The sequence below is a fragment of the Tenrec ecaudatus genome, chromosome 1 (assembly GCF_050624435.1).
Source record: "Tenrec ecaudatus isolate mTenEca1 chromosome 1, mTenEca1.hap1, whole genome shotgun sequence".
NCBI classification, from domain to species: Eukaryota; Metazoa; Chordata; class Mammalia; order Afrosoricida; family Tenrecidae; genus Tenrec; species Tenrec ecaudatus.
The window spans coordinates 71,815,703-71,833,814 of NC_134530.1; the positions used below are offsets into that span (position 1 = coordinate 71,815,703).

An 18,112-nucleotide genomic window follows, 5' to 3' on the forward strand; every position below is an offset into this window, starting at 1 on the left:
TAATATAATCGCTAAGTTTCTTGCTTCTGTCCACCTGCTTATTCGCATTGTTGGAGTATGATTACACCAAACAGTCTTTACAAGAAAAGGGGGGAATGTTAGATTGTATTTTTGCTTGTATTTGCCTGACCTTGCGCCATGACAGGATGTATAAAACTAAAAGTCTGGCATAGGCAAAAGTTTCCGTTTCAGGTTCCTGGTCACTAAGGCAACTCTATCGGATAAGATATTGCCTGTTCCAAACTGACCAACGGGATGCAGCGCCTGAGCATAACCTAACCAGTGAAATTCAAGCAACAACCCACCACCGATTGACCAATGGAAGAGGCACACGCAAAACTATTCACCAACTACCGCTAGACAATGCTGGTGCCAAAAGTTTTCTGCAACGAATTTGAAAAACAACACTAGACTGCCCCCTGCCCCTTGCCCCATAAAAGCCCAGCTAACAAAGAACTCAGGGCCGATCCCCTTTGGACGCTGGGTCCCTACTGCACTGGGCAGTGGAGGGAGGGAAGCCCTAGCTTGAGGTAGTGAATAAACTCCTTTGGTCGCTTTTGCATCTCAACTGGTGGTGATTATTCCGTGCGCCCAAGGTGATCTCTTTCCTTTTCCGAATCTAGCAAGGTGAATCCCCTCTGACTATAGTTCAAGGATATGAGTAGCCTTGTTATCAGACAGAGAACATTGTAAAGTCGATTATGACAAATAGAGTTGATTAAAGTGCAATACCTTATCAATCTATCTCCCTTTTTAAGTTATTTCAGTTTTTAATATTTTCTGTTTGATTTTTGATTGAAGTTTTTCTCTGTTTTGTCTAGTCATTGTTGGACGTTTCTTTTGTTTGTTTGCTTGCTTTCTGTTTGTGCTTTGTATTATTTCATGTATATCAAATCCAGGTTAGGTAAATCTATAGAGACAGTAACTGGATTAATAATTGACTAGGAGTATGGCAGGGGAGGTTGGGGGAAAACAGGGAACTCACAAAAATAAGTATGAGAAGAAACTGTTCTGAAATTGATTGTGGTGGTGATTACCCAACAATTCTTATAATTATTGAACTATTAAGTTGTATAATATGTGAATTATATACCAACAAAACTATTTTAACAATAAACAAATTAAAAAATAAAATGTATGAAATTTGATAGTTTAGGTATTAGTGTACTGAAATGGACTGATATTGACAATGTTAGTAGGATTGGTGGAACCATTGAAAGCAAGGTCTGTGGAGAATTTTTAAGGATATGAACGAAGCATATGACAACATGACAAAAGGATACAGAACTATGTGTACAGTACGAGAGAAAGGCTATGGAAAAAACGTGCTTGACATCAAGCTTTATTAACAAGTGAACCTCTCTCCCATCTGTTTGTATCCAAAGAAAGACACCATCAAGGGTGGCCACCAGGTCTTCTCTGTCTATATCCTACCTTAGCACCAAACAGAGGCTATGCCTATAGACGACACCAATCAATATTTTCTGCTGATGAATAGATGCTTGAATGCGAGGAGTGAGACTTTGGAAGTTTGATTCTTTCTCAGGAAGACCCAAACCCAACCCAACTCAGCCTATTGCCATCAAGTCAACGCCAACTCATGGAGAGCCTCTAGGCCATGGTAGAACGGCACCTTGCATGTTCCAGAGACTCTAACTCTTGACGGGAGTGGAAAGCCGCCTCTTTCTTCTGGGCACTGGCTGGCGGTTTCCAACTGATGACCTTGTGGTTAGCAGCTTAACACATAACACACTCTGTCATGAGGGCTCCTCTCCCAGGTAGAGGCCTTTTTATTGATTTTATTAGTCATATTTTTTGGGGGGAGAGGACTCTTACAAATCTTTTGACAATATATCATTCAATTGTCATAAGCACACTTGGATATACGTTGCCATCAACATTTCCAAAACATTTTCTTTCTACTTGAGCCCTTGGTATCAGCTCTTCTCCCCCACCACCCCATCCTCCCACCCTCGTGAATCCTTGATAAATTGTATTTTATTGTTGTTATTTCATGTCTTACACTCTCCGTTCTCTCCCTTTTCTGTTATTCGTCAGAGGAGGCCTTTTAGATCCAAATATTAACTTGCTTTTTCCGTCTGAAGGAAGGCACAAGACTGTTGAGTTTCCCTTCAATTGGGGTGGGGGGGGGAGGAGAGGGAGGGAGCAGAGAACTGTGTATCTCGGTTTCCAGTCCAAAAGAATGAGGGACCTAGGTGACTTCTGAGAAAGCGAGGTTGCCTTCGCTCAGGGCCACGCACAGTGCTTTGTGTCGTGCGTAACCTTGCAAAGCACACTCACAGCTGTCTCTTTGCCAGATGTGACTTCCCTTCTTTTACAGCCAAGGAAACGAACGCCCGGTGATGTTTACTAACTTTCGCTATGATCATCAAGGAAGCAAGGGGCAGAGTTACTGACCTCAGGTTTCCTCAGCTTGGCCACTTACCTATCTCAAGCAGGGTCAGAGTTACAAGGATAGGAGCCCCAAATCCAGTATACATTTTGGGGGACACAAGTCACTCCATAACAGGCTCTCCCTGTCATTGTCAGCACCTGTGTCTCCCAGTTACAAGGGGCTCTGAGCTTGCTGGGCGGGCTGGATGAAGATGTTAGGTATGGAGAGGGTTGGCTTGGCAAGAGATGGTTCTTGAATTGAATAGGGTTTAAAAGTGGGAGCAGGAATTGGGGGAGGGCTCCAGGGTATAATCACATGGTGGATTTGAGATGCTCTTCTGAAAATCCTGCAGCACTGCCTGATGGGACATACACAAGATTCAGGCCGGGCTCCAACTCAAGAGACAATGAGGAGCAGAAAAGGGGCAATGGATAGAGGCTGCCAGGTGCAGGTGGGGGAGGCAGGAGAGGGGCCTGTGACCATCTCTCTGCAGCCCTGGCAGTGTGCCCCTGGAAATGTCACTCCCACTCACAGTGCTTCCCCTAGCCGAAGAAAACCACTGCCGGGCAGGTCTGCCACAGGCCACCTACTCATGCAGGCAAAACCCTTCAGCACCCAGGATTTCCTACCTAACCCAAGATAAGGTGCAGAAACCCGGGCCAGATGTGCCTTCCAGCTGCGTGACACACACCTCACTCCCAACTCTGCTTCTTGGATCCTGGTCACACCTCTCTCTTCACAAGAGAAGGTAAATCTCAACAGCCACACCCGGAAAAGGAGCCCAGAGATCACAGGGACCTCCCTTGTATGGGTGGCTTTGAACCTAAAGTGCATCCACTGCATCTCTCTGCGCCAGGGGGTCTGTGAGGCGGGGTGGGTGGACTACTTGCTCCCACTTCAAAATCCACGGAGGAATCTGCCAGGACATTATTCTGGTGGAGACTTGAGCAGGAGACTCTGACCCAGCCCTATTTCCCCTCAAACTCCAACATTAATACTGAAGCCTCCTGTGAGAGCACTTTGAGGTGGACAAAGGAATGAGAAGCCTAGTGCTGGGAGGGAAAGGGAGGAGAGGCTGGGGAACCAGCCAGCCCACTCAATGCACCTCACCTGCCTCGATCCTGCTTCAGACATGCCCGGCTGTCTTCTACCACCCCTGGCACTGATGCATACACGTGCATGAGTGGGCGATGACTGCTCTGATATGTAGGAGGGTGGGTGTGGGGTTATAAAGAGACTTTCCCCGAAGTTTTGTCTCCTCCTAAGGCATACCAAACATTACAGGCTATTTGCCAGCACATGTGGGTGGTCAGATGCTTAGAGATATTCTCCCTGAAGGCAGTCAGACTACTGTCTGGTTCACTGTAGGTGGGGTTCACATCCTACTGATAATGGTTTCCAGAGAGCCAGAGAACAGGTAAAACCAGTTCAGTGACATCCAAAGTTAGGTTGCATCCTGAATCTGGGATCCGCCCATCTTGTCACATGTGTACCCCCAATACCTCCCCTTCCTATTGTGTGGATACCCCTAGATTGTCCCCCTCTCATTGCTGTAGTACCTATAGTGCAACCCCTGTTACTAGGGGGCTTGTATGCCCCCCAAAGAGATATAAGCCTGGGTCAGCAATAAAGAGTTCTCTGCTCCCCTGTTTCCTTTCCTCTTGTCCTCTTGCCCCTCCCCTTCTCTCCTGCCCTCCGGTCTCCCATCTCCACGTGGACCACCAAGTGGGGCTGAGGTGAGCATGCTACCATGAAATGTGTCTGACTCCATTATTTCAAACTCTCTTTTATCTCTCCTCATTCTCTATAAATGTATTATCATATATATATTTAACCATACAATTGCGCCTATCGAACCCATGATTAGTCATGGGGGGATGGCCTTTTCCCGATAGGTTGGCTGTCGGGAGTGTTTATTTTGTGTCTGGGATGGAGGAATGCACGTGGTGAGAACTCAGCCCAGGTTCTTGCTAGTTCCTGGAGTCAGCATGGCCACTTCTCCAGCTCTCTCCCCAGGCCCTTGGCATTCTGTGGCCAGGGGATATGCTTTTGGTTCTCCTTCCCCAATTCAGGCCACTGTGGCCTTATTTCTTAAGCCTAGGCCCATCCTAGCTCACTTGCAACATCTGATGTCAGTGGACCTGATGAACCTCCTGTCCAAGAAGCTTCAGGGTCCACCCTCCTCTTTCCCCAGGCCTTAGGCCAAATAGTGAACGGCCAGCCACGCTCCTCTTCAGTACTGTCCAAGGCAGAGTGGAGCCGCCCCTGCAAACTGCCATGGGCAAGAGAGGAAAGAGGAGTGGAGAGATGCCCTGGCTGCAGGCACAGACTTGGGGAGAAGCCCTTCGCAGGGATTGCCACAGCCTCACACAGCGTCAGCTCTGTTGATGGCAGCCACTGTCTTGGACTAGAAATGGAGGCAACCTGTGCCCAAGGTGGGCAGGAGGACATAGGACAGTGGAGTTAAGAAAGACTGGTAGAAGGAGGGACACTGCCAACCCAGAGGACCTGTTTGCTTTACTGAGGGACCTGGTGCTCTGAACAGAGGGGACCATGTTGTGGCAGGGTTGACGAAGCCCTTCTACCTAGGTGAGGCCAGGGGGTCTGGTGGGGCAACGCACTGAGCAATAGATCTCTTGTGGCAAGGAGGCAGGGCTGCTACCTGGATTTCAATATGCTCTCTAACCAGCTCAGCCCCGTGGTCCCTCCAGAACTGTCTCCACTGAGCTCCCACTCAGCCCTGGGGCCCCCTGAGGAGTCTTCAGACCTTGATATGCAGAGCAATGCTGACAGGTGTCTAGAGACAGGGCAAGCAAGAGATCTTTTCTCAAACAATTCTCAGCTATGGAAGCCTGCATTTCCAAGGCCCTCATGTTGGATCACAACGGCAAGGACCCCTGTTGAGGAAAAAAAAATTCTAGAAGGTTTCTAGATGCTCTCAAATGCTAGTGTGCGATAAGGATGCAACCCACCCCCCCTCTCTGTGCCCCAGTGTGCTGGAGGGAGGAGTCCTGTCTCTAAATCCCAGGAGACATAGCATCTTTCAGGACCCACGTGAGGCCTGGGACTCGAGGGACACAGAGAGGAGGGGCTTCTGGGAAGCATCCAGCTGGGTTCAGGTAACAGGAGGTCGCACGCAGGGTCCCAGGCACTGTCTTTTCCTTCGTCAGAAGGGCCTTTTTTCTTCTGTGTCTCCTCATCCTCCCTCTTCTCTGCCTTCTTTCTCCAGGTAGGACCAACACTCCATGTAACATTGTGTACTTTATTCTGCCAGGGCAGGGTCGTGGAGGGTGGAAAGAATCACAGGATCGTGTGAACGATACCATGTCGGGGGGTGGGGGGGAGATTCAGGTGGGACCAAACAGCAATCCCAAGGGCCAGGCACACTGGGGCATCCACTACGGGCAGACAGTCTGGAAGTCAGCAAGTGATTAGGAGTTAGGTGGGCAGACAGAGGTGAGTGTCACAAGGCAGACAAACATGTAGGGGGGAAGCTGGAGCAAGGCTGGCAGAAAGGTCAGACAGTCTGGTGGACAGGAGGAAGGAGGTCAGACAGGTGGAAGATTGGTAGGTACACAGGAGACAGCAGACAGGAGGGAAGGCGAGAGACTGTTCAAAGGAACTCGACGGGATGAGCCTGCCCCTGGTCCCACCTGGGCTGGCGAAGCTTCTTCAGATGCAGGTGGATTCCGTTCCTGGCCTTCAACACAATTCCTGCAACAGGCTCAGGATCCTGGTGGGGTCTGGTGACAGCTCAAAGTGGAGCAGTGTCAAGGCCACGGCTACCTTTAGCTCATTCATAGCAAACTGCTTCCCAGTGCAGTTCCTGGGCCAGGAGGGACATTCCGGAGGAAAGAGCATCAGGCCTTGTTTTGAGCTGGGTTATGCGTTAGTCACCAAGACCTCCTTGAGGAAGTCCAACCCCGTCCTTCTCTGCATGTAGGACACACACACACACACACACACACACACACACACACCTCGATTATGGAGTTAGAGATCTTGACGTTGCCACACAATCCCCTGACTTGGGAAAAATTCTACTACTTTTCACGGCCTAGCTCCTATTAAGGTGACCCGACGTCCTGCTTTTGGTGGGACAGGCCCGCTTTTTAACAATTTGTCCCGCGTCCCATGGCGTTTAAAAATAGTCCTGATTTTTGGAAAGAATGCACAACAAGCTAGAGAATGGCAAGAGAAGGGAATATACAGTTATCGGTTGCCATGTGGCTATTTCACCAGGATATGAGTTTTATATTATTTTTGTTAATTTTATAATGTTAAACTTTAATAATAACAAATAATTGTTGAGAACTGATGATTGAGAACTGCTTATCAAAGTTCGCATTGTTGATTAGTTGTTAGAATTTGACCACCATTGTTTGGAATTAAGAAATAATGGTATTTTTTGGCATTGGCAATGACAAAAACATTTTGTAACTGTCTCTCAGACAATACACATCTCTACTGCGTGCTAGTGCTAGTTAAACAAGTGGTGTCAACAAATATGCTATTCAGATAATTTAGGTAAGTTATTTATTTATTTCATAAATACATAATTTTTCTTGAATTTAGCAGACAGTACTCATATTCTTTATATTTTATAGTGGCAGCAAAAAGTCTAGTGCTGGCCTTGAAAGTGACACTTATGACTTACATTATGGCAAATTCAGAGAAAAAAATAATACAAGTTAGTATTGTTATTATTTAGAAAGAAATATAGGATTAAAATTAAAATAATTAAAAATATATTAATTTATTAATTTAATTTATAAACCAACAATAAAATACATTCATGTAACTATGTACCTACTTGCTGTGTTTTTAAGCAATATGTATATAATAATTTATAATATAATTAAAAATTATTTTAAAAAGATTTTTAACATAATGGGTAAGAAAAGAGGATGCAAATTCCACGATGAGCTAAGAAGTGAATTTCCTTGTATTAAAAAACCAAAAGTGATTACATGGTAAAATGTGAAAAATGTAATGGTTTCTATTTCGCAAGGCAGGAAGAATGATATTTCAAAGCCCTTGGAGACACAGAAACATAAAAGATATTTAAATACTGCTGCATCTTCTTCCAAAATACAGGATTTTTTTCGGAAAACAACTTATGGAGACGAAGAGAAGAAATTAGCATTAGCAGAAGGACTTATGTCTTTTCATGCTATTAATCACATTCATTACTTCAGATCTATGGACTGCACATCACAAGTTGTCAAAAAGTTAATCAACAAAAAATTTGCCTGTACTAGAACAAAATCTGAGGCAATTGTGTGTAATGTGCTTTCCCCATATGCATTTTCAGAATTAAACAAAAATCTAGAAAAAATTAATTTTATATCCATAAATTCTGATGCATCTAATCATAAAGATATAAAGTTATTTCCAACCATTATTAGATTTTTTGATTCAGAAACTGAAATAAAAATTAGAATTTTAGATTTTGTTTCTGTGCCCGGCGAAACTTCTGAAATAATTTTCAGTTCCATTATTAATATTTTGGGGAAAATTTAAAACATAAAATGATTGCATATTGTGCAGACAACACGAACGCAAATTTTGGAGGAAATGCGAGAAGAGGTACAAATAATATTTTTATAAATTAAACAAAAACTTTAATCAAAACATTATTGGTGTTGGTTGTGCAGCACACATAGTACATAACGCTAGCTGCTGCTTTGTTTCCCGTAGATGTGGAAAATATTGTTATTAAAATATATTCCTATTTCTATATATACACTGTGTGCGTTGAAATGTTTAAAGAATTTCGTGAAACTGCAGAAGTTGAATATCAGAAAATACTTCGATATAGTAAAACACTCTGGTTAGCTCTTTTGCCAGCTGTCGAAAGAATTCTGAAAATATGCGATCTTTTGAAATCCTATTTTCTATCACAGGATAAATGTCCTAGAATTTTAGAAGAGTTTTTTGAAAAAGAATCTTCAAAAATTTGGCTAGAGTTTGTACACAATCAAGCAGTTCTTCTTCAAAATGCTATAAAACTTATTGAAGGTGACAAAATTTCTGTAATTGAAGTGGCAAATGAAGTTAATAATTTAAAATTTCAGTGTCAAGAGCGATTAGAAAATAATTTTCTTCTGTTAACTATCCGTAATAGTACAAGCCAGCTAGAAGAACAAGGTGCAATAAATCGTGCAGATATCATGAATCACGTTAAAAAGTACTATAGTAACTGCATAGATTATTTAGAAGAATGGATGGTACATTACAATGATATTGAATTTTTGGGGGGTTGCATTAAAACAAGAACTTAATTGGAATGATGTGCAAAAATTATTCGATCATATTACTAAAAATTTCCCATATAGTAATATTTCTGAAAATGATCTTTTTAATGAGGTATCATTATTAAAAAATATGTTGATAAGGAAAAGGTTAAATCTTGGGTATCAGCAAAAATCACAACAGAGAACAAATGGTTAGAAATATCTCATCATTTTGAAACAAACTATGTTCCATACAATAATGCACTAAAAATTGTGGAATACGCGCTGTCCTTACCAGGAACTAATGCTGCGACTGAATGTGTATTTTCTACTGTAAATAAAGTGTGGACATCAGAAAAATCACAATTAACTGTTGAGACTTTGAAAGCCATTTTATGTGTGAAATACAATTTAACAAATTCTTGTGAAAAATTTCATGACCTTTTAAACAATGACAGAAATCTAGTGAAAAAATTCACTCAAATGAAAAATATGCCAATGAATAAAATAATACTATATATTTTTAATGTATTATATCTGTAAATTGTATTTATGTTGAAATTAAAAAATATACTACAATACTATTTTTGCATTCTATGAAAATTTTTGTTGCTCCATATACACCAAATTTTTAATCAAGACCCCCCCACCCCCATCAATGGTGTCCCGCTTTACCAATGTTAAAATCTGGTCACCTTATCCTAGAACCTAACTCCTGCAGCGTTTCCCCTATGATCATTCCTGCACACACCAATCTGTTGGTTAAGAAGGGGACTGAAACACTGTTGCTATATAATCAAGGGAAAAGTTATTAAACAAAATCATCAAACAGTGAAGCTATGGGTTCTCAACATTTCCTTCATGTATGGGTGTGTTCATCGGAAGGGGGCATTTCCCTCAAGAAGTCCGTGCCCTCTCCTTCTATCGTGTCAAAACGGAAATTTGGGCTCCTCAAGGGCCTGGAATTGTGTGTCTGATGTGTTTTAGTGTTTGGGGAACAAAAGGAAGTTTGATGGGGGAATTCCTCCTTGCAACTTTTCTGACATTTTTCTTATCAATGAAATTTCCAATTTTCTTTAAAACCTTTTCATAATAAGCCCTTGTTATCATTTGGTGTCTTTGAAGAAAATCTATTAGGACTGTCCCCTTGGGTCTCTTTACCTCCCCCCACCCCCTACCCCTGACAATAGCTTCCACAACATCCTGAGCTGACCTCTCTGTCTTGAATTTAACTGGTCAAGTAGATCTTCTGGGAAGTCCCTGGTTTGGATAGAACATTTAAAAAGGCACCCTCACAAAACTAAGACAAGTGTATGACTGGCAGAACTTGCCTGCAGCCATCCACTGACTGGAGAGACATACCATGCATACTCGAGTATAAGCTGACCCGAATATCTGCGGAGGCACCTAATTTTACCACAAAACCTGCATTAAAAATGTGCTGAAACCGAAGTTGCAGCCCAAGGAGAGGGACATGTGTGATCAGAGCACACAGGAGCAAATGAAAGGGGAGGAAGGGAGAGTGGAGCACATTCTGGCCCACCAACCCCTGAGGACAATATTTCTGCTCAGAACAGCCAATGCACAGAAGGGACCGTAGGGCACCCCACCACGAGACATGATGGTCCTCACTGTCCCATAGGGTCATGGAGGACAACACTGGAGACACATGGCAGGAATTGTGCTCACCCTGACCCCACCACAGCAAGGCGAGACGGTGGGGGCATGCAACAGAGCAGCAAGGGGAGCAGAGCAGTGAAGTCCCCAGAGAACAACAAGAATAGACTGTGGGGCCAGGGTGTAGCACCTCATCAGACTCAACTGGAAAACACTCCTAAAGGACAACAAATAGACCTTGAACTATTTATAGGCTTTTCTTTCTTTCTTTTTGGTCATTGCTGCTATTGTTTTATTTTCTATTGTTGCTTTGTTGTGCTTGGTCTTGTGTTTGTGCATATTGTTGTCATCGTGTGTTTATTTGGATGGGATAAGCAGGATAAACAATCTGGAGGAGAAAACAACAGGACCACAGTTCTGGGGGGCATGGGAGAGGGGGAGGTGGGAGAAAGGAAGTGGGTGTTAACAAACCCAGGGACAAGGGAATAAGTGACTGAAAATCGCTGATGAGGAGGGTGTAGGAGGTCTGATAGGGCTTGATCAAGGGCAATGTAACCGAGAGGAATTACTGAAACCCAAATGAAGGCTGAAGATGATAGAGGAAAGTAAAGAGGAAAGTAAAAGGAAATACAGGAAAGAACTAGGAGGCAAAGGACATTTATAGAGATCTAAATATAAGCATGTACACATGTAAATAGATTTATATATGATGATGGGGAAATAGATCTATGTACATATATTTATAGGTTTAGTATTAAGGAAGCAGATGGACATTGGGCCTCTATTCAAGTACTCCCTCAACACAAGAACACTTTGTTCTATTAAATTGGCATTCCATGATGCTCACCTTCCCGACATGATCTCTGAAGACAAAGTGAGTACATAAGCAAGTGTGGTGAAGAAAGTTGATGGTGCCCAACTATCAAAATATATAGCATCTGGAGTCTTAAAAGTTTGAAGATAAACAAGTGGCCAGCTAGCTGAGAAACAACAAAGCCCACATGGAAGACGCACACCAGTCTGTGTGATCATGAGGTGTTGATGAGATCAAGTATTAGGCATCAAACACCCAGAGCAAAACATAATAATGTGAATGGGGGGACGGGACGTGTGGAGTGGAGGCCCAAAGCCAATTTGTAAGCAATTGGACATCCTCTTATATAAGGGTTATGGGGGAGAAGACGGGCCAATAAGGGTGCAGTGTAGCACCGATGAAACATACAGCTTTCCTCTGGTCCTTTAATGCTTCCTTCCCCCCAACTATCATGACCCTAATTCTATCTTACAAATCCAGCTAGACCAGAGCATGTACACAGGTACAGATAAGAGCTGGAAACACAGGGAATCAAGGACAGATATAGTCCGCGGGATCAATATTGAGAGCAGCCATACCAGGAGGGTAAGGGGACGGTGGGGGGAGAAAGGGGGAGCCGGTCACAATGATCTACCTATACCTCCTCCCAGGGACAACAGACAAGTGGGTGGGCGAACAGTGCAAGACATGAAAAAAAAAATAATTTGTAAATTATCAAGGGTCATGAGGGAGGGAAGGTGGGAGAGGGAGGGGAAAATGAGGAGCTGATATCAAGGGCTCATGTAGAAAGAAAATGCTTTGAAAACAATGATGGCGACATATGTATAAATGTGCTTGACACAATGGATGTATGTATGGATTGTGATAAGAGTTGTACAAGCCCCCCATAAAATGATTTTTAAAAAACCCAAAAAATAAAAACGTGCTAAAAAACTCTGCTTATACTTGAGTATATAGGTGCTTAAAGACATTTTGTTTGGAATAAGCCTGAGCACGTGCCAACTGGAAGTGGCGATACATTAAATGCACAGTTTCCCTCTTCTGTGCTGACGCTTGCAACTGGGAATATAGGGGCTGTGGGCTTGGAGTGGGCTAAGTAGAGACGGGTCACGGAAGAGAAGAACCCGATGTAAGTGCTGTCTGTAAGGAAAGGCAGAGCGAGGAAAAGGGAAGGGGTGGGGATGAGTGTATAACTGCGTTTCTGCACTTGGTTCTGAGACAATTCAGCACACAGAAAATGATTTGAGTGCCTAGTTTCATCATTTTAAATGTGGGACAAGCTAGAGCATTCTAGATGCAGAAGAGAGAAGTTGATTACTCTGAAGGAGTACTTTAGAGGGCTGAGTAGAGCTCCCTGCTGGAATAGGGATGAGGAGGACTGGGCTCCATATTCCGATGGGTCTTCTAAAGTTCTTGATCAAATTTTATGTTTCCCTTCCGTGGGATAGATCCTGCCGGGTACTTGCAGGCACTCAGTGACGTTTGCAGAACGAGTGAGTGAATGCGCAGAGGGAAAAGAATCTGCTGCTATTAGGAAGAAAAGTCTATGTTAAGAAGCAGCTTGCAACCCACTGTTAGGAGAGGTGCGGAGCTCTAAACCACAGAGTTTAATGCAATGAATGACTTTCTGAAAGGAGCGCCGGGCTGTTCACTCTCCTTACAAACGGCGGTGTCTGGCTCCTTAGCAGACAGGCTGCTGGTTTGGGGACTGTATCGGGAAGCGGGCTGCACTCAGGCCTTCACCGTCTCGGGAAGGCACACTGATGCCCAGACTTTCAGCGGGAAGACAAGATGTGGTGGGCCCGAGAGCCATAGCGGCCACAGAGAAGCTTCCTGAGGAAAAGGGAGGATAACGGACTGGAGGGCTCCTCTTCGTTGCCTGTTGTCCCTAATACTTGCACTGATTTGTCTGAATTCTTCCCCACTTTCTCCCTTCAGTCAGACTCTATGTAGCCTGCATAGCTGCTTCAGAAAAGGTCCCTCCCTGTCTTCCGGATTGACCTCCCTCGACGCAGCCTCCCCAGAGCCCGTGTTTCTCCAAAGCAAGCAGCAGAGAGCCCAGATGCCTTTGCTCACGTGACCATGTCCCCCTCCCCTAGCTGTTGTCACTCTCCATTCCACTTGTCCAGCTCGTTTCTAGCAGAGGCTCCTGCCCGGGGCATCACTGCGCACGCCCAGCCTTCACCTTTGCTGGGCAAACACACGCCTCTGGTGGGAAGATCAGCCTACCCTTCTCACTTCCTCCCCCTCCCTGTTGCCTGAGGCACCACCAGTGTTTCTTTGAAGTCCAATGCCAAGGACAGTGCCAGAACCTTGGAAGGATAAAAAATGGCCTGTGGGGAGGAAAGCCAGTCACCCCCCTCCAACTAATCGTGAGTTCGATAGGTGCAATTGTACAGTATATATATATATAAAAGTTCTAGAGAGCATGAGAGATAGAAGAGAGATTGAAATAATGGAGTCAGACACATTTCATAGTAGCATGCTCACCTCAGCCACCCCCCCCCCCTTGGTGGTCCATGTGGAGAGAGGGGGAGGGGAAGGAGGACAAGGGGAAAGGGAACAGGGGAGAGAGGACCAGAGAGGGGAGGGAAGCGACAAGAGGCCAAAAGGGATCTTTATTGCTAACCCAGGCTTATATACATTTGGGGCGGGGGCATACAAGCTCCCTAATTACAGGTAAAGAGATATGTCACAGGAAGGGTTTGCACTATAGGTTATACAGCAATGAGAGGGGGACAATGTAGGAAATGCATGCACTAAGAAGAGGAGGGATTGGGGGTATACAAGTGACAAGGAGGGTGGATCCTAGATTCAGGATGGCAGCCTAACTTTGGATGTCACTGAGCAGGTTTGACCTGTTCTTTGGATCTCCACAGAAACCATTATCAGTAGGGTATAAATCCTACCTACAGGAACCAGACTAATGGCCAAAAGCTTTTAGGGAGAAGTAGCCCGTTGTCCTTAACAGCAGAGAGTGGGGCCTACCTGTGGTGGGCCCAGACAATAGTCTGGCCTTCAGTGAGGATGTTTCTAAGCATCTGACCATATGCTGGCAGATTCTCCCACCATTTGCTGGCAAAAAGCCTCTAATGTTTGGCATGTCTTTGGGGGAGTCAAAGCTGAGGAAAAGTCTCTTTATAATCCTACAATGGCCCAATGTGTGAAAGAGGGTGGACATGCATGGATAATGTCTTCACCTAGAGTATTTCTATGTATTTCTGTTCTTGACTGAGAACTCTTGGAGGCCCAGACTAGATCTGTTGCATTACTATCTTTCAGCACAAGAGCACACAATTAGTATTCTTTTAATGGTTGAATGATATAATTGAGTACATAAAACAGGATAAAATGCAGTGCCATCCATTATGTGAAATCATAGTTGGGAAACCTAGAAATCCAGTTACTCAAGGCTCCCCTGCCCTCTAGTGGCAACAACATGGCTTGCATCCAGTGTCCAGAAACAGAAAGCCCAAATCCCTGCAGAGGACAGGGTAGAAATGCCTCTGTGGGTTTCCGAGATTATAACTCTTTATGGGAGTAGAAGACCTCGTCTTTCTCCTTTGGAGCAGCTAATGGTTTCGAACTGCTCTCTTGTAGGTTAACAGCCCAACTTGTAACCAGGGCTTCTCCGTGTTTAGAAGGAGGAATCAATTCAGGACAACTAAATCACCAGAAGCTGCTTTTTGTAAGAATAATACACTTTAAGGACAATTAATAGGAATATAACCCATTGAAGAACCATAGAATTATGGATTTATCAAAACTCCTTTATGTTAAACATTCACAATGTTTATGGCTATTTTTATTTCTTAGGATGATTTCCCAGCAGCCCTTTTGAATGTACTTGAATGGCCATTTTGAGTGTATATACCGGGAACCTTTCATATTCTAAATTTTCTTTAGCATATTGCATCATTTCTCTTAAAAACAGTTCACTAATGTTAGGTTTCTTCTTCTCTTTTCAGTTCCATCTTTGAGCTATGCAAACTGTGTGAATTCATGGTGGGTGGACTCCACTTCATGAGAAAAATCTGCCCTTCAGGAAAGATTGTCACAAGAAAGTGAATATAAACATTCCATTAAATTTTGTCATTGTTGGGATATTCTGAAGTATAGAGAAAACTCACACAGGGCTAATACTTCCTTAAACAGCAGGTGAGCCAAACATTTGAGCCCTGCGTTCCACATTGGAGACTCAGGCAAACCATTGACTTGCGTGGAAGGGCAGGTTGTTGCGTTAAGTGGGAAAGGCAGTGGCCTCGAGCGAGAGTGATTGGGAAGAGAGACATCTACCTCTGAATGTCCTGACAGCATAGAAAAGCACAACACAAGAAAGGCGAAAAGCCTAAGATATCCGGTGGTGCAGTCATTGTCGGGGGAGAATACCAGAACACAATGAATTTTGAAAAATCTGTCCACGCTGACTGTTGACTGCTGCTGGGACAGAGTGGTGGGACTGATGTCTCCATAGCTCACCCAGAAAACCTTCTTTTATTTTACACACACACACACCCTGATGCTAGCACACACACACACACACACACACACACACACACACACACGATGCTAGCAGGCATCCTGGAGGCTGCCACTTATGCGGATAGAAAATCACTACCAAACTACTAAGAGAAAGAAAGAAATTAAAGTTGACCATTGGTTCCCATGGGTGAAGGAGGAAGAGTTGTCGCTTAGCGGGCATTGAGTTTATGTTAACGGTGGGGAACAATTTGGAAAAGGATATGGTACAATATTGATTGTACAATATGAAGAGTAAATTCGATGGCGCTGAATTATACATGTAGAAATTGTGGAATTGGAGACTACCTTGCTGTGTATATTTTTGGCACAATTAGAAAAAAAATTACATGAATAACAAGAGTACCGGGAAGAAGAAGGTAGTCTAGATTATTGGATGTGGTGTATAATTCTTCCTGATGTGATTGAATTGTATGACATGTGGATGGAGTGCTAATAAAACCATTAAAAGAAAAGAAAAGAAAAGAAAAGAAAGGAAAATCAGGACCAGTAGGGGAACACGCCGCTTCCATTCCCACACACAGGGCGCTTCCTCACCTGGGACCTCCTCAGAAGGGCAGGGAGGCATGGCTCTGCTGAACGGAGGAGTCTGGTGCAAAGCAGAAAGGATCAAAGACCAACAGAGAGGGCAGCAGAGACAGAACAAATAGGGTCAAGGCCTTCCTTCCAACCCACCAGAGGGCAGGAGTTCCAGAGGAGAGAGATGCTCTTGAGAAATGATCCCATCTCTCCCCCCTGGGGTTTCCTACCTCTGGGTTCGGCCACACCTCTGGGTTGTAGTGAAGGCCATAAAAGTTCAGATTAGTGACAGAGAATTAAGACCAACATACCTATAGGGTGTTGGCCTGATGCTTAGCCAGAAGACTGGACGTGGGTGTCACAAACCAGGAGAAACAAGAATGGTTTGGAGCTGATTGTTTTTAGTATTGACTCAACAGAGGGAGACACACATGGACCCATCCGATTCTCCAACCACTGTCCAGGGAAAGCATACACATATCCCAGTCTTGACAGTGGGGACCTGGTGCTCTGAGCAGCTGGACGATCTGCCTAGGACCCCACAGCTAGGGCACAGAAGACTTGGGATTCCAAGGACGGGATGGTGAGCCCACAGATGGACCTGGATCCTGACTGGTCATTGGTTGCTCTTGGCCACCCCCTGAGGCATCCTTAGAGTCTGAACTCTTCCTGATCCACAGCACTGGGTTTCCTGATCTCCCTGATTTCCTGTGAAGCCTCAAGAAAAGATGGCACCAACGGCTATCCCTTTGTGAGGCTCTCTTGACTCTTCCCCAGCTCAGGGAATCAAGGCTTTAGCGCTAAAGCCGCCACATTCTAAAGCGAGAATCTCTGGTGGAGATGACTCAGGGGTGGAGTAACCACTGTAGCCACGTCTTGGAGAGCTGGACGGTGCACATTTAGACTGCCTCAGCTGCTCACGAAGCTCACCTAGAGTTGCCTAAGCAGAAAGGCTTGGTGGCTTATTTCTGGAAAACCAACCATTAATTCTTATGGAGCTCTGTTCTGCTGTGACAAACCATGGATCACCATGAGTGAGAACCAACCCAGTGATAACTGTTGTTTGGGGTTGACATGGTTCTTGGAAGTTAGGTGAGTGAGTGTGGTGGAGTTCATGCCTTTGGGTAAGGAGCGTCCATCAGGAAAGGTAATGGGTTTGCTGCGAACTCGGTTAATATTTGGCACGGGAGGGTAGAGTCGCAGGGCCTCCTTGATTCACATGGTGGTGTAGGGCATCTGGCTTAAATGGTCCCTAAGGAGGAGAGTTCCAGCCTCAGGAGTATTCAGGTTCTGGGCAGGCCAGTGGCTTCTCCTCTAACAGAGAGGAAGAGCTCTCTGATCTCTTGAGCACTCACCATGTGATGGAAGATCCATCCCCTAGGAGGTTCTGAACCTCCTCCCGGCAAGACTGCTGGTGCTTGGGGTGCGTGGCCAGGGCATAGAGCAGGGGTCCTCAAACTACCACCCGCAGGCCACATGTGGCCCACCAAGAACATTTATCCAGCCTGCTTAGCAGCTGACTGGTCCAGTGTGCATAGGAATTTGTTCATAGTTTTTTTTCAAACTATAGCCCTGCCCTCCAATGGTCTGAGGGCCAGTGAACTGGCCCCCTGTTTAAAAAGTTTGAGGAGCCCTGGCTTAAAGGCTTCTCCAGAGATTTTTCTCTGGAAAGGACATCAGTGGTTATAATTCTTTTGAATTCAGCATTTTAAAAATGAGACAACCCCCCCACCAAAAAAAAAAAACAAACCCAACTAAGCCTAAATTCAAGTTCTGAGGTCAGGTGCTGGCATAACAGATTCTGGTCATAAAACTATAGACCTAGTGACATTTCTCTACAGAGTGACTCAGATTCATAAATTCATGCAAAAGTCTAGGCTTTAGGCCAGAGAGCAGATGAAAGATACCTGGGATTGCCACTCTAATGTTGAAGCTAGCATTGCCGAGGCCAGCTGGGTGCAGCTTGCCCTGCTAGCTACGAGGCATTGCCCA

General features: G+C 44.6%; 1 pseudogene; it reads right to left on the minus strand.

Moving 5' to 3' along the window:
• Positions 1 to 6,008: 6,008 nt before the first annotated feature.
• LOC142426492 (cytochrome P450 4A11-like) overlaps positions 6,009 to 18,112 on the minus strand; it is a 34,222-nt pseudogene continuing 22,118 nt past the window's right edge.